General features: G+C 43.3%; 1 long non-coding RNA gene across 1 annotated transcript in view; it reads left to right on the top strand.

Annotated features, from left to right (window-relative positions):
* Window positions 1-23,269, top strand: part of LOC133777295 (uncharacterized) — a 38,784-nt gene extending 15,515 nt beyond the window's left edge. Inside the window, exon 3 of the long non-coding RNA XR_009868513.1 lies at window positions 23,131-23,269. This is a non-coding gene — a long non-coding RNA (uncharacterized LOC133777295). The remainder of the gene's footprint in view (window positions 1-23,130) is intronic.
* Window positions 23,270-26,105: the final 2,836 nt, after the last annotated feature.

Here is a 26,105-nt window from a genome sequence, read left to right as displayed (position 1 = left end):
TTCAATATCATTAATATTTATAGTAAGTATGAATTCCAATAAAATGACATAGTATTCTACCTATTGATTTGGCAAAGATAAAAAAGGAATGAAAATCACTTGCTGTTAGGATACAGGATAATGAGGCATATAAATGTGTGTACTCTCTTAACGGGAGGGAAATTCTATTAAAAGCTTCAAAAAATTCATATCTGTGCATTCTATTTCTAAAAGTTTACCATACAGAAATAATAATAGATTCATAGAAATAAATATCTACAAAAATATCCACTAAAAATTAGTTGTAGGGGTGCAAATTTGAAACCACACATCTTCAAAAGTAATTCTTGATAGACATCAAGCAATACATCTTGACTGAATAAATTGTTTTATATCTGTATGTGGAAAAATGATCAATATCATTGTGATGGGTTGTGCCTTTTGAGGGGTGGCTATTTTTTAGTCCTCAACAAAAGACATGATTCAGAGGTAATACTGCTGGTTTATTAAAAAACACTAAAATGTGCATAGGCTGTCTTTGCATGAGCAAAGCAAACTACCTATAATATGATCCTATTTTGATTTTGAAGAATTTTTATGTATGCTCTAAAAATTCCAGAAGTATACATTCAGCAGTATGGATGGTGGCCTTTGGCTGGTAGAATTAAGGCAATTTAAAATTTTCTTTTTGATAGTGTTTTCACAAATATTATGTTATAAGCACGTCCTACTTGATTAAAAAATGGAAAGAATGTTGGTGTGGAGGAAACGATGTGGGACTCCAGGTGTGCCCATTGCCAAGATGTGAAGCGTAGAGCAACAAAAGGGAATGACTGTTTTGCCTTCCATAGCTGTCTGGAAACACACACATATTTCAGAGCTGGCTGCGTACTTTGCGGTGGCTTTGTATTCCAGGGACTGAGTTTTGCAAACAGGCTTAGCCAAGCACAGCGTGTGCCTCTTCAGGTGGTTTTGGGAGCTCCTCAGCTCTGGGTAACACTAGCTCATTTATCTTCGGATGAATGTGTGCGGAGTGCTGAGGTGTTGACAGAAGCTGAGCTGAGAACAATGTTTATTTATATCTGCACACAATCATTCGTGTCTCTCTAAATCTAGGGCTTTCTCCTCATTTGCTCACCGTTTGCAAACATTTACAGTTCTCTCCACTGGTGATCCCTGGTTTGGTTTGGCTGGGCTTGAGCAAATGAAAAGGTACATAAGACAGTGAGCGGGGCTGAAAGCCGTGATTCACATGGAAAGGGAACATTCGCCCAGGCTGGTTTGTGCTGGGAACGCCAAGGTCTCCAGGCTTCTGTGTTAATACCTCCATGGCTAATCCGTATCTGCACTGTTTATGCTAGAAGATGCTTTAAACTGGGAGCACCTGTGTGTGTGTGTGTGTGTATGTATGTGTGGCCAGTTGGGGTCAGGGCAGGACCTTCATAATGTTCCAGCTAGATGGGAGCCATTTGTAACAACTGAATGCCTTCACAGAATATGATGACTCCTGCCCACTTCTGCTTTGATAAGGGAAAACGTCAAATATATAAAAGGGTGAGCATTCAGAATAATTACCCTACACACACAAGGGTCGATGAAACTGGGTATGTCTAATTGCTTCAGCCGTTATCATCTCTGGCCAATCTCGTTTTCTTTTTAATCCCAATCACTCTCCCACATCAGCTGTTGGACACTATGGATGCCAGCAGATGTGGACTTCATGTTCAGAGTCTTAGACCCTGGCATGTAATTGTGAATTGTGGAGTGAGAGAAGAGAGCAAAAGATTAGGGAGTCAGACCTGTCCCAAGTCAGGATGGCTAGCTAGTTGATTATCTTCTGTCACTTACACTTGCTAACCTTCTTCTGTAAAATGGACTTATATAACGCAACCTACAGTACAAGCAAATTAAAGCCACAGCACTAAAGTTTCAAGTGCCATTCTTTGTATCTATCAGTTACTTAATCATTGTGCTTATTTTGTTACTACTTCCGAGCCTCTATCCTGAGTAGACAATATAAAGGATAGAAAGACAATGTCCTCCAGAATACTGGAATTTAAATAAGCTGTTATGAGTTATTTATTTGCTGAGATCACTAGGGATGAGTGCCTTTTGAGAATAAAATCTGCAACTGGTCAATATCTATGGTGCAAGATGCTGCCTGTCCAGTGTAAAGGGTAAATACTTATCCTTCTGACCCAGAATTCCCCAGCTTTGGCCTGTACAGATTTTTATTTAATTCTGCCTTTAGCCAGCCACTGATTGGCATTCAAGCTATAGATGCAAATCAGGTGGTCATTTTGCTCTCATCAGTCAGAGCCAATTAGCTTTCCAGCCTAAGTTATCATACATCTACTAAGGAAATAGAAAACAGATGGGAAGCAAGGCTGTTAGGGGCTATAGGCTAAAGGGAGCTGCTTCTTAGTGTGGCTGACCCACAGAAAGCTAGGAGGTGAGGTGGGAGTTGTGGGCAGACAGGGATTGAGTAGCCATGGGAAAATATGACAGCGTGATCCTCCTGGATGGTGTGTAGAGACAGGAAGCAGAGTCATGAGCCTAGGATTGAGGAACGCTAGAAAAAAATGTCAACATAGATTTCCCTCTCTGGTTTGGGGTCTGTGTGAACTCAAACTCTGCCAGCTCAAAAATTGGAGCAATTTAATCAATGAGTGTTTGTGGCGAATGTGCATTATGAAAAACTATGCCTAGATTTCATTTTTTGCACCAAAATTAATTTATCTTTTTAAAAATTTATTTTTACTTATTTGAAAAAGTGGAGAGAGAGAGAGAGAGAGAGATCTTGCACCTACTTGTTCACTTCCCAAATATCGGCAACGGGTGGGGCTGGACAAGGTCAAAACCAGGAGCTTGGAATTCAACCTGGGTCTCCCACATGGGTGGCAGGCGCCCAAGTACTTGAGCCACCACCTGCTGCCCCCAGGCTGCACATGAGCAGGAAGGAGGAGTTTGAATCGTGCTGGGATTCTAACCCAGGCATTCTGATGTGGGATGCAGGTGTCCAAGGCAGCATTTCATCTGCTGAGCCAAATACTTGTCCCCAAACTTTCCTTTTAGTTCCATTATTTATGAATTTTTTGAAATACCTTCTTGTTTATGGTGAACAATATGATTTTTTGAAATACCCAGATGTGCGGAAGAGCTACGTCAAGCTGATTAACACATGCAAAACTTGACATACTCATGGTTGATGTGTGGTGAAAATGCTTAAAATCTACTCTCTGAAACGATTCTCAAGTATATATTACACAATTGTGAACTAATGTCACCGTGTTGTACAATAAGTCCCTTGAATGTATTTCTCCTCTCTATTTGGAATTCTGTGTCTTTTAGCTTACATCTCCCTCACCCCTTCTTCAGAAAATTTCTTAACCTATCTTCTTTCTTATTTTCTGACCTGCGATGAGTCACCCTGCCCTGGTAAGGATTCTTTTCTTCAACTTGACTTTGGAAATGGGTGTGTCAGGTGTTTCCATCATGTAGAAAGAGCGTATCTCGGGGCTGGCGCTGTGGTGTAGTGGGCTGAGCCTCCACCTGTGTCGCTGGCATCCCATATGGACACCGGTTCGAGTCCTGGCTGATCCAGCTCTCTGCTATGGCCTGGGAAAACAGTAGAAGATGGCCCAAGTGCTTGGGCCTCTGCATCCACATAGGAGACTTGGAAGAAGCTCCTGGCTCCTGGCTTCGGTTCAGCCCAGCTTCGGCCTTTGCGGCCATTTGGGGAGTGAACCAGCAGGTGGAAGATCTCTATCTGTCTTTCCCTCTCTCTGTCTGTAACTCTGCCTCTCAAATAAATAAAGCTTTTAAAACAAAAAACAAGAAAGAACATATCTCTTAGCATCTGTGCTTGTGACAGTCACGGAAATATGCTGCTCAGGGAGAACCTGACATTTGTTCCTTGGCAAGGAGCATAGTTAGCTGACAGCCTCCAGCTCCAGAACCTCCTGGAGCTTCTGAGCTCGAGGCCGGCCATCTTCCCAGAAGGACGCCCAGCTGATCACACTGAGCATGATGGGAATGCCAGGGCCCAGTCATGTCTGCCTAGTGTGAGGCTCCTCTCGGGGCCTTCCCTGCTCCCGGGCTCCCTATTGTTCTGCAGCTTGCTCTGCCCATTCTGTCTCCTCCGTCTTTTCATGGTTCACGGACACCTCACGCCATTCCAGTAAGCTGCTTGCTGTCAGGTGACAATGACAGCTACTTGTGGAAATCGTTGAGGAATTACAAGGATCTCCTGCAAACAGGAGGATAGAGTACTGAAATCATAGATGCTTAAATCACAAATGATTGTGTCATGCCCCCAAACAACCATGTTCAAAACAAGACGTGGCACTGTGAGACCATCCTTTCATCCTGGGGCTAACATTGCACAATGTAATTTACAAGCCCTGAGTTCCCTTAGCTGTGCTCTCCAAGCCCCGGAAGACGCTGGTCTCCTCCCTCCCCAGTCTCCTTTCTGGAATGAAGAACACAGTTCTTTCATTCTGCAAATCTCTATCGATTCCTTGACCTTTACCGTTTTTCTCTTAAAATATGCTATGCTTGGAAGTTCTCCAAAGCAACTTTTTAAAAAGTCCATATCTTCTGTTAACAAGACAGAAGTCTCTGTGTTGAAGTTATCTGGATCCAGAGAGCAGATTCACGGTCCAGTTTGGCTGTGGATCAACATTTATTTATAGAGGCTCAGTAACTGTTAGGAATTACATTTGGTTGTTAATAATAGAGGATCAAATGAGGTACTTTAAGCAGGAGAAAATTTAAAGAAATCCAGAGAGTCTGGGGTTATAGTGCAGTGAATTAAACCACTTTCTGCAACACTGGTATCCCATGTAAGCCTTGGTTTGAATCCCGGCTGCTCCACTTCCAATCCAGTTCTCTGCTAATGCGCCTGGAAGAGCAGAAGATGATTCAAGTATTGGGTCCCTGCACCCACATGAGAGTCCCAGATGGAGTTCCAGGCTCCTGGCTTTGGCCTGAGCCATCCCTGACTATTGTGGTCATTTGGGAGTGATTCAGCAGATGGAGGATTTCTCTCTCTGTCTCCTCTCTCTCTCTCTCTCTCTCTCTCTCTCCCTCCCTTCTCCCCTCCCTCCCTCCTCTCCCAACTCTGCCTTTCAAGTATATAAGTAAATTTTTAAAAACAAAGCAAGATCAAACAAAAAAGAAATCCAGAATTTGGTGGCCTTGACACACATCAACAGGGGCTGCGCTGAAATATATATCCCAGAATTCCTTTTTCCACATGTTTCCGGTCAGAACAGGTCCAGTAGTTTCCCTGGGAGAGTCTGGGGGACCAGGTGCAGCTGCCATTTGGCAGTTCACATTTTGTGACCGTACAGGAGCTGGCCTGCTTCATTAGGCTCCTCCTGAGCCGTGTGTGTGCGTGTGTGTGTGTGTGTGTGTCTAGCTCTAGGATGAATGTCCCCTGTTTGAACAGAATAGTCACACCACTCAGATCATGGTCAGTGGGCCCTGGCCCAGACTCCAGTCCATACCTGTGGGCTCCAGACTATGCTTATGGGTTCCATAAGGTTCCTTTCCTCTGCCTTATCTCCATCTTCCTGCTCAGCTACCCGAGCCCCCAGCATCAGCCTCAAAGACAGCCTCCTCACATACACTATTTAACTGGCTCCATGGGTGCTTCCGATGCAGTTCCTGTAACCAGGACACACACACACACACACACACACTAGTGGTGCTGCTTCACTGATGGATCCTACTCTGACATTCTATACATGACCCGGCTTGGGAGTCATGGTCCCATCTCAGCACGAGGGATTCAGCCCCCTGTCTCTGTCCAATCCCTCTTCCTGCAGGAGCTCACTCCTTGAGATCACAGGGTGTAGCCATCACACTCCAACCTCTTGGGGCAAAATGAAGGGGAGGGAAGCAAGGTGAAAAAGGGGCTTTCCCAGGACCCCTCCTTAATGACTTCTATTTACACCCCTTCTGTCCTGCAACTTTCAGAGAGGCGGGGAATAGAATTACTTTAGTTCATCACTTCCCAGGGCTCTGTTACCACAAAAGGGGGGTGGGGCAGGAGAATGTATGTGGGACGTCAGGTGTGTGTCTCCATGAGAGAAGAGAAGGCTGTTAGCACTAGCACTGAGGAATAAAGTCCTGAATTCCCAACTGTGTCTTTACCCTTTAGGAACATGTAACCAAATACGGCCAAATAGCAGGTGTAGGGTGGATTCCACACACACATGTAATTGAAATTAAATGTCTAAAGGTAATATGGAAGATAAGAAATAAATTACAGTAGGATTTTGTGAGGGGATGGAATATAGTAATCCCTTCTCCCTGCCATCCCTCTTACCCATAGAGATATTCCAAGACCCCCAGCAAATCCCTAAAACTACAGACAGTGCTGAACACTATGTGTTCTAGGCTTTTCCCCATACTCCCTGCAGCATTCCCTTCCATGGTCTCTGCCCTGATGCCTCCTTTGGGGCCCCTACTAAGTCGCATAAAGGTTACTTGACCACAAGCACTGCCAAACCACTGAGTCAAGCCAATGGCCCTGATGGCTGGCTACCCAGTGACTGAAGGGCAGGCAGCAGCTACAACACCAGGGGATGATTCATGTCCCGGGTGGAATGTAGCAGGGCAGTGGGAGATGTCACAATGCTACTGAGGCCAGCGCTCAGTTGGAAAGCGAGGAATCATTTATTTCTTGAATTTTCCATGTCATATTTTCAGACCATGGTTGGCTGAGGATAGCTGCGACTTTGGAGAGCAAAGGCACGGATATGGGGCAGGAGTGGGGCGGGGCGGGGTAGGGGGGAGGCTGTTGTCCTTAATTCCCTGGGGGCAGTTTTCTGGAAGGAGGTCACCTTGCATTCTGACTTCCACAAGGTATATGTCAGTGGGGAGAAAGGGCATGAAATTATAAGAGCATGGTGAGATAGTGGGCACCCAGGGGATTCAGCAGTGGAAACATAAAGTGATTAAAGTTATAAACTGGTGCAAATGACTTCTACTAACGACACTGGTTAATGACTGTCATGTATTTTAGATTTTGGCGTCTGTCCCTGAATCTGCACGTGAGATGTGTGTTTTTGTGGAAGAGAAAATTCAGTGATAGGTATTTTCCTTGTGTATAACCTGTAAACAAGGAAGATGCTGTGCAGAAAACATCCGGGGGGAAAAAAAATCTGTGTTAGAAAAAAAAGTGTATCTTAATTAAGAAGCAGACTTTAGAACACAGCCCAGCACATCTTTGTGACCGTTGCCTTTTAACTAATAACTGGCGCAAATTCGGATTGAACGCAGGCGGTCTGAAAAGAGTCTAGAAAGGGAGCCAAATAGGAAAATTACTGATTTAAAAAATTACTTTCATTCATCTCTTCCTGGCATTGCTTCATAGAGCGATAGCCAGAGAACTTTATTTACCACGGTTGTATTTATTTACTGAGCTGTTGGCTGTTAAAATGGGTCAAAGTGACCTATTTTGCTTTAAACATTTTTTTCATACCTTTGCATTTCAGTCCAAGACCAATTTGTCTCTTAAAAGTGGGGAAGCAAGCACAGTGAACTTAGTTAACTTATGGTGTTTTAAACTTTAATAGGATAGCCAGTACTAAATACTGATTTTTTAAATCTAGGAAATTATGAAATATTTGTCCTACTAGAAAGTGTTATCTGTTCAGCATGAAGACTTTAGTATAGTTTCATTACATAATATCAAGAAAGGTTGAATTTGCTTAAGAATGTTTTAAAATTGATTTTGGGATCTTTGCCATTAAGAAAAAAACAGACAACACAGATCTCCACCTTTTTTAGTGAACCATATCACTTGATCCATTGAAGAAAAAAAAGAAATTCATTCTGATTAAGAACATCACGTTGAATGGAATCAGAAATTTCTGTCTCAAAAATACACAGTGGTACAACTTGGACAGAAGGCAATGTTAATAGATGTGATTTGCAGCCAGAAAGCAAGGAAACTAGGAAGTATCTTGTTTTTTCCCTTTTTGCCTGCTTATATTCTATTTCAAGTTTCCATTGTACCAGATTTGAGGGAAAAATACATTCGCCCCTTCCAGCTCCACTGAGCTTCTCAAGGTCCTGCCCCCTTGAATCCTGGTGAGCTGATGTTCTAAGAAAATGTACTTCTATCAGGAGAGTGGAGGAAGGGGGCAGGTCATGGAGTAATGAGGGAGTACCTCAAAAAGTTGAAGGAAGAAAAAATAAGCTTATTTTGGTGCAAAAAATTGAAATATTTGTATACAAATTGTCTTTAAAAAGATCATGAAAATGTGTTATGAAAAAATTTATATGGATTTAAGGTTTTTAAATTTTTACTTACGTGCAAAAGATGAGAGAGGAGAGAGATAGAAAGAGAGAGAAAGGAAAGAAGAAAGACGACCCTTCCATTCACTAATTCCCTTCCCAAATATCCACAACAGCCAGGGTAGAAGCAAAGAGCTGGTGCTCAGTCCAGGTCTCCCATGTGAGTGGCAGGAATCTAAGAGCTTGAACCACCACCTGCTGCCTCCCAAGGTGCACAATAGCAGGAGCCGAATCTGCACTCTGATATAGGGTGCAAGTGTCCCAAGCAGCATCTTAACCTTGTCCGATGCTCATCCCAGATTTTTTTTTAAGTTTATTTATTTATTTATTTTATTAGTATTATTATTATTTTTGATAGGCAGAGTGGATAGTGAGAAAGAGAGAGAGAGAGAGAGAGAGAGAGAGAGAGAGAGAAAGGTCTTCCTTTTTGCCATTGGTTCACCCTCCAATGGTCTCTGCGGCCGGCGCATCGCGCTGATCCGAAGCCAGGAGCCAGGCACTTCTCCTGGTCTCCCATGCGGGTGCAGGGCCCAAGCACTTGGGCCATCCTCCACTGCACTCCCGGGCCATAGCAGAGAGCTGGCCTGGAAGAGGAGCAACCGGGATAGAATCCGGCGCCCCAACCGGGACTAGAACCCGGTGTGCCAGCGCCACAAGGCGGAGGATTAGCCTGTTAAGCCACGGCGCCGGCCTTCATCCCAGATTTTAAAACGTTTTTGTACCAGTGGAAGCTTTTCATTCAATTCCATTTTCCATGGACTTTTCAAAGTACCCTCGTATGCGCTGACAGTTTGGCTCTGAGTGATGATTTTTTCCCAAGCTATTCTCACCTGTTCCTGCCCCCTCTCTGCTCCAGGTCACAGCTGAGTTGTCTCTCTGTCTTTCCATAAGGATCCCCCCAGGTGCTACACTCTCTCTGCTTCTCCTGCTCCCTGCTCCGCCACAGGGCACTGCGTGAGGCTAAGACCCTTTCTGCTTAGCTGTGTCCTGTGACTATCGCTCCTCTAGGGTCTTCATGTCTTCCCAGCTGCCTCACACAGATCTGCCTCCTCTCTTTATATGCCTGGAAGATCAGGACATTGGGCACCTTTCTTAGGAATTTCCCAGGCAGTCTCTGGAAGCATCTAAGTTCTGTCTGTGAATATTAGAAAAAGGCGCCTGGGAAATAGAAATTCAGTGAACAATAGCAAAGATGGAATCAACCCCCATGTCTGTCAACTGGAGACTGGATATAGAAAGGGGATCTTTATATCTGATGGACTATTACTCAGCCATGAAAAAGAACGGAATTCTGGGAGCCGGCACTGTGGCATAGCAGGTAAAGAGGCTGCCTGCATTGCCGGCATCCCATATGGGCGCTAATTCAAGTCCAGGCTGCTCCACTTCCAATCCAGCTCTCTGCTATGGAAGGCAGTAAAAGCTGGCCCAAGTCCTTGAGCCCCTGCACCCGTGTGGGAGGTCCAGAGGAAGCTCCTGGCTCCTGGCTTCAGATCGGCATGGCTCTGGCCATTGGTGGCCATTTGGGGAGTGAACCAGCGGATGTAAGACCTCTCTCTCTTTCTGCCTCTGCTTCTCTGTGACTCTGCCTTTCAAATAAATAAATACATTTTTTTTAAAAAAAAGAATGGAATCCTGACATTTGCAACAGAATGGATGGAACTGGAGATCATTGTATTAAGTGAAAACAGCCAGACACAGAAAGATAAATATCATATGTTTTCTTTCATACGTGGAAGTTAATATATAGGAAAAGTATAAAAATTGTCTGAATGTCATATTATTTGGTATATAGTTATAAATATTGTTTCACTGAATTATACATGACAATACACCCTACTTTCCTCACTTCATGATCATAGTCACGAATCCCACATAGTAATATAATATTAATATATAATGAATATTAGTATAATATTGAAAATAATATAATACTAACATAATATTAATATCCCTGTGTTTAAGAAAAAGAGTAATATGTACATGTATGTAATATCTGTGTATGAAGTGAATATGGCAAAATTTCAAAAATACTTAAATTTTAAATACTTGTAGGAGCACAAAGAAAAAGAATGTCACACGGCATCCATAAATAATTATAATTGTTAATAAAAGTCTTTTTAATGAAAAAATAAATTAATAGAAAAATATTTCCCCTCCAAAAAAGGTAAATTAAAAGGGCACCAGAAAGACATGATCCAAGTAGAAAACAGCGCCCCCTGTGGAGGGAACGCAGCCATGCAGGCTGAGTAGCTGTCAGTGGCCTCGATGGCGGTGATAGGGGGAGAGGGGCTGTGCGGTGGAAGGGGCATCCCCACCTAAAGTCCCACTATTCTCTAATTATAGGGAAGAAAACTTTCCTCCAAAAATCTGTATTCTGAGCATTTGAAACACAATACCCAGGAAGAGATCCTTCTCTCTTTCCTATCATGCCAAGATGATGGGACTTCAAAAAAGTTCCTGGATTCAAAGATACATTTCTTTTGAGACAAAGAATTAATCCACACATAGCTTTTCATAACACATTTTCCACGAGCTGTCTGAGACTCTTGGTATGTCACAAAAGACCCAGTGTCACCCTCCTCCTACCATCCAGCAGTGCACGCTTTGGAGGGGACTGCAGACTGTCCTGGCAGAACCACCTCCGCTTTCAGCACAGGACAGACACAGCATCTCCCTGCGACGGGAGGAGCCAGCGGGGCGAAAGCTGAGCTTGAACAGCACACAGTTCCTAAGCAGCAGACAGACGAAGCCGACAGCACAGAGAACTTCCTCCTGGAAGCAGATACACGGGGGGGGGGGGGGGGGGGGGGGGGGGGAGTGAGATAGACCCAGAGACTTAGGCCATCCAGAGAGCTCTTAGTAGCCGTGCAGTTATAACACTTTTCATTGAGTCTTCATATATTTTATCGTTAGCCTTCAACAATCTTGCCTTCCCCCAGGAATTACACTTAATTCCATGGTAGGAGACTGATTACATCAGACTTCAAGGCAAACGGGCAGATTCAACCAAAGTTATCCAAATCTTTTTTCTGGTGCTGGAGGAGGTTTATCGGAGGAAGAGGGATCCTAAGATTGTTTTCTGAACGATGAAGAAAATAAAACTTTGAAAGCAGAACTCTACCTGTAAATTATCCCCACCCATTTGCCCTGGTAGCAGTAAGTGCTGTCCGTGGCAACATTGGCAAATTAACAGACATGTCTTCACTTGAACCACGGAAGCTTGCCTGGTCTTTGGCTAGAGCAGCCCTGTAAAAATCATGCCCAGCTCAAGCTTCCCGAGGGATATTTAAGTACTTGGGCTGGTGTTGCTCATTCTTTACAGTACCTCTAAGTCACCCAGGGAAGTTATTAACTGCTGGTTTTGATTTAGTGGGTCTGGGGTAGGGTCCAAGTTTCCACATGTCCAATAAACCTGTAGGTGATGCCAAGGCTCCTGGTCCACGGACCATGCTCTTAGGAGTAGGATTTTCTTAAAAGCATATATTTATTTATTTGAAAGAAAGACAAATGAGAAAATGAGAAAGAGAGAGAAAGAGAGAGAGAGAGCACTTCCATCTGCTGGTTTACTTTCCAAATGGCCCATGACAGCCAGGTCTGGGCCAGACCGAAGCCAGAAGCCTGGAACTCCATTCTGGTTTTCGACAAGGGGCCCAAGCATTTGGGCTGTCATCTGCTGCCTCCAAGGTGCATTAATAGGGAGTTGTATTGGAAGCAGAGCAGCTGGAACTGAAAGCAACACTCTGATATGGCCACAACAGAATAGAACTCCATCTGTATCTCCCTTGTGAATGGCAGGAGTCCAGGCTTTTGGGCCACCTTCTACTGCTTTCCCAGGCATGTTAGCAGGGAGCTGCCACATGCCAGCCCCTAAACTGGAGCATTTTTGAACATTAAATATTCTATATGGGACTATTAATAGCTATGGAAGGACAACAGGTATAGAGACTCTCGACAGAATGTATGTTCGTCTAATTTATTTATAAATATTTAAATTCAAAAATATTTTGTGCATATTCTCAAAAAGATTAATGAAGTCATTGCTTATTCATCAGACATAATCTGTGACATGGAAAGAATCAGAAAAAAATAGTGAATTTGAAACAACAGGCGGGTGCCGTGGCTCAATAGGCTAATCCTCCACCTGCAGCGCTGGCATACCGGGTTCTAGTCCCCGTCGGGGCGCCGAATTCTGCCCCGGTTGCTCCTCTTCCAGTCCAGCTCTCTGCTGTGGCGTGGGAGTGCAGTGGAGGATGGCCCAGGTCCTTGGGCCCTGCACCAGCATGGGAGACCAGGAGAAGCACCTGGCTCCTGGCTTTGGATCAGCACAGTGCGCAGGCCGCAGCGGCCATTGGAGGGTGAACCAACAGTAAAGGAAGACCTTTCTTTAAGAAAAAAAAAAACTTTTTTTTAGTAGATATAAATTTCCAAAGTACAGTTTATGGATTACAATGGCTTTTTCCCCCTCATAACTTCCCACCCACCCACAACCCTCCCATCTCCCACTCCCTCTCCCATTCCATTCACATCAAGATTCATTTTTGATTATCTTTATATACAGAAGATCAATTTAGTATATATTAAGTAAAGATTTCATCAGTTTGCCCCCATGCAGAACACAAATTGCCAAATACTGTTTGAGGACTAGTCATATCATTAATTCACATTGAACTACACATTAAGGACAGAGATCCTACATGGGGAGTAAGTGCACAGTGACTCCTGTTGTTGACTTAACAAATCGACACTCTTGTTTAAGGCACCGGCAATCTCCCTAGGCTCTAGTCATGAGTTGCCAAGGCCATGGAAGCCCCCTGAGCTCGCCGACTTTGATCTTATTTTGACAAGGTCATAGTCAAAGTGGAAGTGAAAAGGAAGACCTTTCTCTCTGTCTCTCTCTCTCTCTGTCCACTCTGCCTGTCAAAAAAAAAAAAAAAAAAAAAAAAAGAAAGAAAGAAAGAAAGAAAGAAAAGAAACAACCAATACAAAGTCAGTGGAAGCAGGAAACTGAAAACTGGAGAGTCCAGAAAATCTGATCAGAGACCTGGAAGACAAATTTAACATATTCTTCTAGAATCCAGAAACAGGATCATTGAAGAAAAATATTTGAAAATATATATATAGACCGGCACCGTGGCTCAACAGGCTAATCCTCCGCCTAGCGGCGCCGGCACACCAGGTTCTAGTCCCCGTTGGGGCGCCAGATTCTGTCCCAGTTGCTCCTCTTCCAGGCCAGCTCTCTGCTATGGCCTGGGAGTGCAGAGGAGGATGGCCCAAGTGCTTGGGCCCTGCACCCGCATGGGAGACAGGGTAAGCACCTGGCTCCTGCCTTCGGAACAGCGCAGTGCGCCGGCCACAGCGCGCCGGCCACAGTGGCCATTGTGGGGTGAACCAATGGAAAAGGAAGACCTTTCTCTCTCTCTCTCACTGTCCACTCTGCCTGTCAAAAATTTAAAAAAAGAAAATATATATTAAAAAAATGTGATGGAACACCTGGATATCCACATGCAAAAAAATCCTTTCACAAAAATCAACTCAAAATTAATCCTCGCCCTAAATGTACAACAAAGAACTATGAAACTCTTAGAAGGTAACATTGGAGGGGCTGCCATGGTGGTGCAATGAGTTCAGCAAATCCTGGATGCTCCTCTTCTAATCCTGCTCCCTGCTAATGAGCCAGGGAAAACAGTGAAAGATGGCCCAAGGGCTTGGGCCCTGCCATGCAAGTGGGAGACCTGGATGGTGATTCTGTCTCCTGGCTTTGGCCTGGCCCAACCCTGGGTGTTATGGCCATTTAGGGAGTGAACCAGCTATTGGAAGATCTCTCTCTGTCTCTCTTCCTCTCTCTATCACTCCACCCTTCTAATAAATAAAATAAATCCTAAAAAAAAATTAGTCTCAGAAAGATGGCTATCATGTGTTTTCTCTTATGTGTGCAAGTTAGTATAGTATGGTATAAAAATGGTGTGGATATCATATCATTTGGTATGTAGTTATAAATGTTGCTTCATTGAATTATATCATGGATATGAAATATACCTTCTTTTACCATGTTATGATCAATGTCATGAATCTTTCACTTTGTGATCTCAATATCTCTTGTTTTCAATAAAATAAAATAAAAGCATAAAAAGAAGGTAACATTGGAGAAATTCCAGTTGACCTTAAATTTAGTGATGACTTCCTAGATACAACACCAAAGGCACAAATCCATGAAAGAAAAAAGTTGGATTTCATTATAATTTAATACTTCTGTTCATTATATTCTTAGAATTGCATCTACAAATCGCATTGAGTCTGTTAAAAATTAATTAAAAATTAAAATAAAAAAATTTTTTAAACTTCTGTTAAAAAAACACTGTGAAGAGAATGGAAAAAGAAGCCACAAGATGGGAAAAAAAAATCTCTGTAAACCACATATCAGATAAAGAACTGGTATCTGATATATATAAACAACTCTTAAAACCCAATAGTAAGAAAACAACCCAATTAAAAAATGGGCAAAAGATCTGAACAGACACCTAATCAAAGAAGATATGCAGACAGCAAATAAGCACGTGAAAGAGAGATGATCCCCACCATATCACCTGGGAATTATAAATTAAAACAACAATGATATACCACTACACACCTGTGAGAATGGTCAAATCCAAAACACTGACAACACCAAATGCTGGTGAGGATATGGAGCAAAAGTAACTCTTTGTTTTTTTAAAAAAATTATTATTTGAGAGCCTGAGAGAAAGAGAGAGCTTCCATCTGCTAATTCACTCCCCAGATGCCTGCAATGGCTGAACACGGAACTCAATCCGGGTCTCCCATGTGTCATGGACACACCTGAGCCATCACTTAGGCCTCCCAGGGTGTACATCAGCCAGAAGCTGGAATCTGGGGCAGAGCCAGGACTCAAACCCAAGTACTCCTGGCCAGTACCTTAACTCTCGGTCAGTTATGTTCCCTAGCAACTCTTATTCATTGCCAGTGGTACTATTATATGGTACAGCTACTTTAGAAGTTAGTTTGGTGTTTTCCTACAAAACTAAGTATACTCTCATCATAAGATCCAGCGATCACGCTGCTTGAATTGAAAACTTATGAACTGAAAACTTACGTCAACACAAAAACATGCACATGAACAGTTATATAGCAGTTTTGTTCATAGTTGCCAGAATTTTGAAGCAACTGAGATGTCCTTGGACAGGTGAATGGGTAAACACACTGAGATGTTGTTCATAAATGGAATATTGTTCAGCAATAAAAAGAAATGAGCTGTCAAGCAATGAAAAAGATACAGAGGAGTCTTAAATGCATATTACTAAGCAAAAGAAGCCATATGACTGCAACTTTATGACACTGTAGGAAAGGAAAAGCTATGGGGACAATAAAAAGATCAGTGGTTGACATTTTGGAGTAGACAGGCGGAGTAAATAAGAGCACAAGGGAATTTTGGGTTAGTGAAACTGGTATTCTGTGGCTTATTTTAACAGTGAATACATGTAATTATTCATTTGTCAAGATCCACAGGAAGTCTTATAACATCAAAGTGAACCCTAAGGTAAACTATGAACTTTAGTTAATATTAATGTACTGACACTAGTGTGTTGATTGTAACTAGTGGACCATCTTAATACAAAATGTTAATAAGAAAAATTGTGGGGAGGGAGATGGAGCATGTAGGAACTCTGTGTTTTTCCCTCAAACCTAAACTTTTTCTCTGCAAACCTAAAACTGCTAAAAAAGATTTTTTGCTTGAAAAAAAGCAAGAACAGCCATTGAGTGTTCTAGCAAAACCAGTGGGAAAGTGAGAGAGTGAAAGAAGCATGTTCTCATTAACAAGTCATAGCCAAATAAATAGTGGGACATCCTAAAATATAAGTGAACTGGCCGGCGCCGTGGCTTAACAGGCTAATCCTCCACCTTGCGGCGCCGGCACACCGGGTTCTAGTCCCAGTCGGGGCATCGGATTCTGTCCCGGTTGCCCCTCTTCCAGGCCAGCTCTCTGCTGTGGCCCGGGAGTGCAGTGGAGGATGGCCCAAGTGCTTGGGCCCTGCACCCACATGGGAGACCATGATAAGCACCTGGCTCCTGGCTTCGGATCAGCGCGGTGCGCCGGCCACAGCGCACCAGCCGTGCCGGCCATTGGAGGGTGAACTAACGGCAAAGGAAGACCTTTCTCTCTGTCTCTCTCTCTCACTGTCCACTCTGCCCATCAAAAAAAAAAAAAAAAAAAAAGTTGAACTGGAATCCTAGTTATACTGTGTTTAAGGCAATAAATTTATATTTGAGGGGGCTGGCATTGTGGTATAGCAGGTAAAGCTGCCTTCTGCAGCACCAGCATCCCATCTGGAAGCCGGTTCGAGTACCGGCTGCTCCACTTCCGATCCAGCTCTCTACTATGGCCTGGGAAAACAGTAGAAGATGGCCCAAGTCCTTGGGCCCCTGCACCCATGTGGGAGACCCAGATAAAGCTCCTGGCTCCTGGCTTTGGCCTGGTCCAGTGCTAGCAGTTATGGCAATCTGGGGAGTGGTCCAGCAGATGGAAAAGCTCTCTCCACCCCCCTCACCATAATTCTGAGTTTCAAATAAATAAATAAATCTTTGAAAAAATTATCTTTGAGTACAGCTTAACCCACATCCTATTAATTGTAATACAAAGTTCTACTATTAGCTACAAAAAAGAGTCACATCAGGTTTTGCTAATCCAGAGGCATATATTATAAATAGCCACAGAAACTTCATATTAATAGGAATAGTCTATAACAGGGGAATATTGCATACTTTTGGTATTTTGAAAAAAAAATAATATGACATTGCACTTGAATTCTTTCCAGAATGTCCTAAAAATCTTTAATTTTATGTATCCACAAAAGAGATATCAAATATAGAAGCATATTAACAAACAGCTATATCATAAAATTTTATATGCTGCATTATAACTTTATCACTTGTTGGGAAAATGCTTTGGACATGATTTTCCTCTGCTACATTTAAGAAAGCTGGTCAAGCAAGGTAAGAAAGTATTGGATTATTGCATTCATCTGAGTTGTTTATACTTAAAGACAAAAAGACCTGTTGAGGGGCCAGCGCTGTGGCGTAGTGAGTGAGTAAAGCTGCTGCCTTGTAGTGCCGGCATCCCATATAGTCTCTGGTTCGAGTCCCGGCTGCTCCACTTCTGATCCAGTTCTCTGCTATGGCCTGGGAAAGCGGTAGAAGATGATCCAAGTGCTTGGGCCCCTGGACCTGTGTGGGAGACCCAGAAGAAGCTCCTAGCTCCTGGCTTCGGATCAGTGCAGCTCCATCCATTGCGGCCATCTGGGGAGTGAACCAGCAGATGGAAGACCTCTCTCTCTGCCTCTCCTTCTCTTTCTGTGTAACTCTGACTTTCAAATAAATAAATAAATCTTAAAAAAATAAGAAAAAAAAGGTCTATTAAAAAAAAACCTGTTGAAAGGAGCTTTTAAAAATTAGAATTATCAAATGAAAGATCTCTGCAAGTGAGATCCCAGTGGAAAGAACGGGCCATCAAAGAAGGAGGTACCTTTCTCTGAAGGGAGGAGAGAACTTCCACTTTGACTATGACCTTGTCTAAAAAAGATCGGAGTTGGCGAACTCAAAAGGCTTCCATAGCCTTGGCAACTCATGACAAGAGCCTAGGGTGATTACTGACGCCATAAACAAGAGTGTCAATTTGTTAAGTCAACAACAGGAGTCACTGTGCACTTACTCCTCATGTAGGATCTCTGTCCTTAATGTGCTGTACATTGTGATTTAATGCTATAACTAGTACTCAAACAGTTTTTTTCACTTTGTGTTTCTATGTGGGTGCAAACTGTTGAAATTTACTTAATATAGGCTAAATTGATCTTCTGTATATAAAGAGAATTGAAAATGAATCTTAATGTGAATGGAATGGGAGAGGGAGCGGGAGATGGGAGGGTTGTGGGTGGGAGGGAAGGTATGGGGGGGGGAAGCCATTGTAATCCATAAGCTGTACTTTGGAAATTTACACTTATTAAATAAAAGTTTAAAATAATCAGAATTATTTGGCCCAGCAGTTAATAGGCTGGTTGGAATGCCCACATCCCATATCAGGGTACTTGGATTCAAGTCCTGGCTCTGCTTCCAATTCCAGGTTCCTGCTAATACACACCCTAGGAACAGCAGATGATGGCTCAGATGCATGTGTCCATGCCGCCTCTGTGAGAGACCTGAATTGGTGTTCTCCCTGCTTCAGCCTGGCCCAGACATTTGGGAAGTGAGCCAGAAGACGGGAGCTCTGTCTGTCTGTCTCTCTGCTCCTCAAGTAAACAAAATATATAATTAAAGATAAGTCCAGCGCCGCAGCTCAATAGGCTGATCCTCCTCCTTGCGGCACCGGCACACTGGGTTCTAGTCCCTGTCGGGGTGTCGGATTCTGTCCCGGTTGCCCCTCTTCCAGGCCAGCTCTCTGCTGTGGCCAGGGAGTGCAGTGGAGGATGGCCCAAGTGTTTGGGCCCTGCACCCACATGGGAGACCAGGAGAAGCACTTGGCTCCTGCCTTCGGATCAGCGCGGTGCGCCGGCCGCGGCGGCCACTGGGGGGTGAACCAATGGCAAAAGGAAGACCTTTCTCTCTGTCTCTCTCTCTCACTGTCCACTCTGCCTGTCCAAAAAAAAAAAAAAAAAAAGAAAGAAAGAAAGATAAAATAACGATCTGGCTTGCCTTTAGTCTGTTCAGATTTAGGTTGTATTTACTTGAGTGTTTTCACTCACTGATTGATTGGTTTTTTTCGCTCATTGAATGATGGATGAGTTGGCTGAGTCACTCATTCATGCATTCACTCATTGACTCCTTATTGACTATTATTTGAGTTCTCCAGGGAAACAGAACCAATAGGTTATGTAAGGATGTAGAGAGCTGTCAAAGAGGGGTCTCGTGTGGAAATTGTCTCATATAATTATGGAGGCCACGAAGACCCAAGGTGTGCCATATGCACATGGAGAACCAGGAAAGCTAGTGATGTAACTCGATGTCATTCTGAAGGCCTGGAAACCTGGGGAGTCAATGGTGGATTCTCCGTCCGAGTCGAAAGCACTAGACGAGGGTGAGGGAATTGATGTAAGTCCCATAGTCCAAGGGCTTAGAGCCTGGTATCCAACAGCGGGAGAAGCTGGACATCCCAGCTTCACAAGAGAGACAGTTCATACTTCTTCTGCCATTTTGTTCTATACTCAACAGATTGGATGATGCCTGTCCACCTTGTTGACAGATGTTCCTCACCAGGTCTAGTGATTTCAGTACTAATCTCTTCCAGAAACACCCTCAACAGCACACAGAAATAATGTTTTACCTGCTATTTGGTCAGGTTGTTACATAATTAACCATCATGCATCTTTATCAGTTCAGCCAATTGATTAATGAAGTGCTTATTATGTGCTAAGACTTTGTTAGGTACTGAACATGTAAAAGGGAAGAAAATACACTCCCTGCTCTTAAGGAGATTGCTATGTAGTGAGGGATACCAGCAGTGATATGAAAGGGCAAAATCAGGGTGCTGAGATGGCACGTGCAGAAACAGCCAACACATTCCTTGGGAGGTTACAGTGAAGGGGATGAACATAAAAGAAATCTAAGCACAAGTATGGTTTACGCTGGCGAAGGGGAAAGACTATGAAGGCTATGGAGAAAGGCACAAGAAGAGTCTGGAGACTGAGAAAGAGTTCCTGATGACAGGGGTCCAGGATGGGAAGTGAGGGGAGTGGCAGGCAAAAATGACTCTGAAATAGTAAGCAGAGTCCAGATCCTGAAGAGTTTTCAGTGACTAACAATGGATTTTATTCTCAGAGCAATGGAGAACCATTGTCTTGGCCTAAATAGGAGAATAATGCCATCTGATTTGTTTTAGAGGGACCATTCTAAATGCAGGAGGAACAATAATTTAAGAAGAGAGAGAGAGAGAGCTGTGACAGCAGAACTTGTTGGGAGGCTGTAAAGCCATCAAGGCAACAGACGAGATAGTTGCCATTGGAAATGGAGAGAAGTGAATGGGTGACATAGTCTGGGTAAAATTGACAAGGGTTGGGAAGAATTGGATGGAGGGGCAGTACAGGAGAGGGAGGAATCAGAGATGGTGTCCACATTTCTAGCTTGGAGCTCTGAGCAGATTGTGGTTCCACTCACTGAAGAGGAGAGAGAGCAAGGAGGGATGAAGATTCAATGGAGGGAGCAAGAGAAGGCAGCACACTATGTTTTGGATGGAACTGTTGAGATTGGAGGCCAACATGCACTATCCTAAGGATGATTTTCACTGGGCAGTGGGTGTGCAGATCCCAGGTGGCTGATCAAGCCATAAGCAAGGTGTGAGGTTGCTGCTGGGGCCAGAACAGAGGCCAGCATGGAGGGAAGTGTTTAGGGAAGGATCAGCAGAGGAAAAGCCCACAGACACAGGAACGTGTTCCATGTGTCAAACAGCCCCACCAGGACATCAGCAGCAGAATCCGGGACGTGGAAAACTGCAGAATGAACAACCCAGGATACAGCAAGGGGAGCCGGTAGATGATATGGCAATTAAAGAGACATAAAAACCAAATGCAAGGCATGGGCCTTGCTTAAACAAACTGTAAAAATAACTTATGAATAATCAGGGACATTTCAACATGGCCTTGATGAAGTACAATTGTTAATTTTGTTTTAGGTGTGATAAAGGCTATTGTGGTTATTTATTTTTTTTTGTAAAAGTAATATCTTTGAGAGACACACAGAGAACTATTTACAGATAAAATGATGTAATGTCTGGGATTTTCTGTACAATCATCTTGTGGGAGCGGAGGGTAGGGGAGTGATTACAATGCAGATAACAGGAGTACAGCCATGAGTTGGTACTTGCTGAAGCAGGATGATGACACAGGGAGTCACTGTACTACTCTACTTCTGTGAAAATCTCAAATTTTCTATGATGAAAGTTTAAAAATGTAGGAGAGCCCTTTTCCCACCCCTTCATGGACAAATTCATACAATAGAATTTTTTTTTTTTCCACCAGGTCTTACAAAGAAACTCAGTCTACAAAGTATAGACTGAAGGACATCAGTTTTTATATACATAGGGCTGGGAACTCAAGGCTCGGAGCTGTGACTTTCTCATAAATCAGTGGTCCTGTCTCTTGGCTTCCCAAAATTCTAGTTCTTTCTCAGAAGACTTGTTAACTGATTAACTTACAGAAAGCACTAATTGTAACAGCATTTCCAGCATGTGCTTCAACCTTATCCTCAGACTGATAGACTCACCTGAGACTCAGCTAAGCTAGCGGTCATTATGTTTCATGAAATAAAGTCAAATAATTTCCCTGGATTTCTTCAAAAATAGTTTCTACAGTCAATAATCAGTCTGTAACCACATCTGTTTCTCTGGAGAAAAATATACTGCATTTTCTATCATGCGAAAAAGAAAAGTCTTGAAAGTGCTTTACCTTTAAATTTAGCCAGCTACAGTAAATTTTAATGTCTAGAAAACAATGTACTGTAAAGATATACAAAGTAATTCCATAGGCTCTACATCCTATGGGTCTCATCTAATATAACCATGATACATTAATGAAACTGAAGAAACTAACATCCAGCTAACTAAAGACTACACTTGGGTTTCCTTAGTCTTTCCACTAATGACCTTTTTTCCTACTCCAGGAGTCAACTCAGGATCGCATTTAGTTATCACAGCACCCCAGTCTCCTGCAATATGTGATAACTTCTTTCCCCCTCTTTCATGATCTTGACATCAAGATGTGCTATTAAAATACCCTCAGTGTAGTAATATTCTCCTTCAGGTTTGAAAAGTGGTGGGAGGCAACCACACTGATGAAGAGGAAGTTTTCTTTCTTTATTTTTTAGTTAGTTAATTATTTGAGAGGCAAAGAGGGGGGTACGGAAGAGAGGAGAGAGAGAGAGAGACAGAGAGAGGGAGAGACACAGAGAGAGACAGACAGAGAGAGAGAGAGAGAGAGAGAGAGAGAAAGGGAGAGAGGAAGAGAAATACCCTATTAGTTGGTTCACTCCTCAAATGTCCACAACAGCTAGGATTATGCTAGGCTGAAGTGGAAGCCGTGTGTTTCCCATGTGGGTGGCAAGGACTTAAGCCATTCTCACTGCCTCCCAGGGTGCACATTAGTAGGAAGCTGAAATTGAGAATCGAGCTGGGACTCAAACCCAGGCACTTGGATATGGGTTGCGGGCATTCCAAGACATGTCTTAATTACTAGGTTCAATTAGGCTAAATGGCTGCCCTGAGGAGGAAGTTGGAGAAGTTCAACTCCTACTCCCACTGATCTCTGAACCCTCCCTCCCCTTCAATCCCCCCTCCCATCCCTTGAAACTTCTCTCATCTTCCATCTGCCTTCCTCATCTTCGATCCTGTCAGCTGAAGTCTTTCGGCAGGGAATCATCTGAAACGACAATCCTCTATTAATGAAGTTTCTGTTTACAGGCTGAGTTTGGATGTGCTGGTTTCTGGAGAGACAAATGCAACACACAGTCACAGTGAAAATGGTTTTATGGAAAAGGCCCCGACTTGGCCATTCTGCTTTTAGCTGCACCCTAATGCTGCCACAGTCAGTTGTGGGACTGGTGCTCCATGGCTGTGACCGAAAAGACAAGAGATCACAGTGTTGGTGAGGGTGTGGAGAAAACAGAACTGCTGTCTGCTGTCAGTGGGAACGTAAATAGATACAGCCATTATGGAAAACAACATGAAGTTTCTTCAGAAAGTCAACAAAAGAACTACCATATGATCCAGCAACCCCACTGCTAGGTTTATGTCTGAAAGAAATGACATCAGTATGTTGAAGAGACATCTGCATCCTGTGTTTGTTGCAGCACTGTTCACAACAGCTGAGATGTGGTAACGAAGCAAGCCTCCATCAGCAAACGCACAGACAATGCAAACGTGGTGCAAACGCACAGTGGAATGGTAGTGAGCCATAAAAAGGAAGGGGAATCCTGCCATTTGTGATAACACGAGAGAACCCTGAAAACAGTGTGGTGAGTAAGAGAAAACAGATCCAAAGGGGATGGCGCTGTGGTATACTGGGTTAAGACTCTGCCTGTGGCACTGGCATCCCATATAGGCACTGGTTTGAGTCCTGGCTGCTCCACCCTTGATCCAGCTCCCTACTGGTGGCTTGGGAAAGCAGTGGAAGGTGGCCCAAGTGCTTGGGGCCCTGCACACTTGCATGGGAGAACCAGAAGAAGTTCCTGGCTCCCAGCTCAAGCCGTTGTGGCCATTTGGGGAGTGGACCAACAGATGGAAGACCTCTCTCTTTGTCTTTCCTTCTTTCTGTCTGTAACTCTGCCTTTAAAATAAATAAATAAATCTTGAAAGGAAAGAACAGGTCCAGAAAGAACAATACTGCATGACTTCATTTTTATGAAGAATCTAAAGAAGTTGAAATTACAGACCAATTGCCAGGGGCCAGGATGTGGAGGCGGGCGAAGGGGGCAGAGAATGTGTGATGTTGGCTACAGGTATACATTTTCAAGTTTGGGGATCTAATGTACACATGTTGACTATAACTAAAGATGTTTTGTTTATATGAAATGTGATAAAGGAGCAGATTTTAAATTCCCTCACTCCCCCTCAACACAAATGTTGGATGTGATGGATATGTTAATTGATTTGAGTAATTAGTATACAATGTATATGTATATAAAATCATCTTGAAGTATACCTTGAATATATTTTGTCACTACAACATTTAAAAAAATAAATCCAGTGTAGGTGTTTGTCCTATGATTGAGACACTGGTTAAGATGCCTGTGTCCCACATCAGAGTACCAGGGTTTAAGTCCCAGTTCCCACTACTGATTCCAGTTTGCTGCTAACTCAGACCTTGGGAGACAGCGGTCATAGCCACTGCAGTTGAATACCCGCCACCCATGTGGAAGACCTGGATTGAATTCCTGGCTCCCAGCTCCAGCCCCAGCTATTGCAGCCATTTGGGATAATGAACCAGCTGGTGGGAGCTCTGGCTGTCCTCTTTCTCTCTGTGTCTATTGAATCAATCAATAGTGTTTTTTATTTTTTATTTTTAAACAAGGTTGCTAAACTACTCACATTTTTATTAAAAAAATGCCATGACAAAACAAAAAACAGAAGTGACTTAGCTTGTGGGAACTATTGCTTTAGTAAAGCATTTGCTTTCTGGTCTGAAATGGGGTTTTAATCAATTTATGCTCTGGTAGACACATTCAGAAGCGTAGTTTTTCCTCTCTGGGTTGCTGCTTTCCTGCCCAGGCTTAGCACTCTTCATCTCCCCCAGGGGCCTGATGAAGGCAAAATGCACACTTAGCACCGCTCAGAATCCTTCTTGCCCTTGGGCACTTTCCCCGCAAATACCAAAGTGTGTCCATCCACTGTGAATAGGTCAGCCTGCTCGCTGCCATCTCTGTGTGCTCGTTCCTTTCCTCAGTAAATTTAAAGGTCAACCATCAAATTGGAAATCATTGTGCTCAAATTCAAATACGGTGATGATTCATTAATTTAGACTCTACTGAGTCCCTCTCTGATGATTGTTTATTATACATGATAAAATTGCTTGAGCTAAAAAAGCTGGACATGATGGCTATGAATTTTTAGTTTGAACTGGGGGAAAGTAAATCTAGTCATAGATCAATAGTCATTTCAAAAGAAGGATTGGTCTTGCCAAATTAAGTCTTTGTCTAATAGATGTGGGGATTTTGGGAGGTGTTCTGATATTTGATGTAGAATGGGGGCATGATAAAATTCGTTATTTGTTTGATAATAAGAATCATTCTTGAAAATAATGGAGCCAGTTCCTTAAAACAAATGTAATAATTTAGAATTTTTGCAGTCAACTGAAATTTCTCCCAAATTGTATTACAAGCTCTATGAATTGAAGGATTGTGCACATCATCGCTTTCTGTTCCTACTCTCAGTCTCTGTCTCCTTGTGGGGCTCAGATGCACATAGGAAATGTTTACTGAAAGGGTCTCCTTGAGTGCTGTGGGATTTGATTATTCTGAGCCTGTGAATCTGAACCAGTTTAAAGCAGCTAGATGTCCTCTGGTTAGCTCCTTCTCCCTTCAATTATTTGCTATCTGTTTTCCAGAGTCAATATCTTATCAAGATCACTTGTGAATAACCAAAAAAAAATTATAGTCAAATAAGATAATTTATTATCTCTTACTATAAGAAATTGTGGGATAGGGTGATTAAAAGTTGGAGGACTGTAGGGGCTCGACAGTTCCATCCAGAGCCCCATTTTCACCACGGTAGCCAGAGATCTACATCCAACAGACACATGAAACAGCTGCAGTGGTTATAGCTAAGATGTTTTCCCACAGCCCTGTCCCAAGACCAGAGAGAGGGCCTCTCTTCCCTTGCCCCTCTCCAGGGGGTTCCAAAGAAGGCATCTCTTGGTGCCACATTCCCATCCCTACACAAGCCACTGGTGAGGGCAGTAAATTTAGCACCTTGGGTGCAGAGCATTTCAGAGTCAGCCCTGGCCATAGATGGGCCCAGACTCTGGAGAAATGTGGCTGCCCAACATATAAACAAATATGGTGGGCCTGGCAAGAAAAAAGTAGTGCCTTTATTTTTTAATTCAATTCATTTTTTTATTTATTTGAAAGGTAGAGAGACAGAGAAGGGTCCTCCATCTGCTGCTTCACTCCCCAAATGCTCTTATAACTGCCAGGGCTGGGCCAGGCCAAAGCTGGGAGACAATCTGAGTCTCCCGTGGAAGATGGAAGAGGCCAAAGGCTTGAGCCACCACCTGTTGCCCCCCCAGGGTGTGCATTAGCAGGAATCGAATTGGAAGCAGAGCCAGGAT

This window comes from Lepus europaeus, chromosome 18, assembly GCF_033115175.1.
Source record: "Lepus europaeus isolate LE1 chromosome 18, mLepTim1.pri, whole genome shotgun sequence".
NCBI lineage: Eukaryota > Metazoa > Chordata > Mammalia > Lagomorpha > Leporidae > Lepus > Lepus europaeus.
The sequence above is the reverse complement of the archived record's forward strand: the minus strand, read 5'-3'. Positions and strand labels throughout refer to the sequence as shown.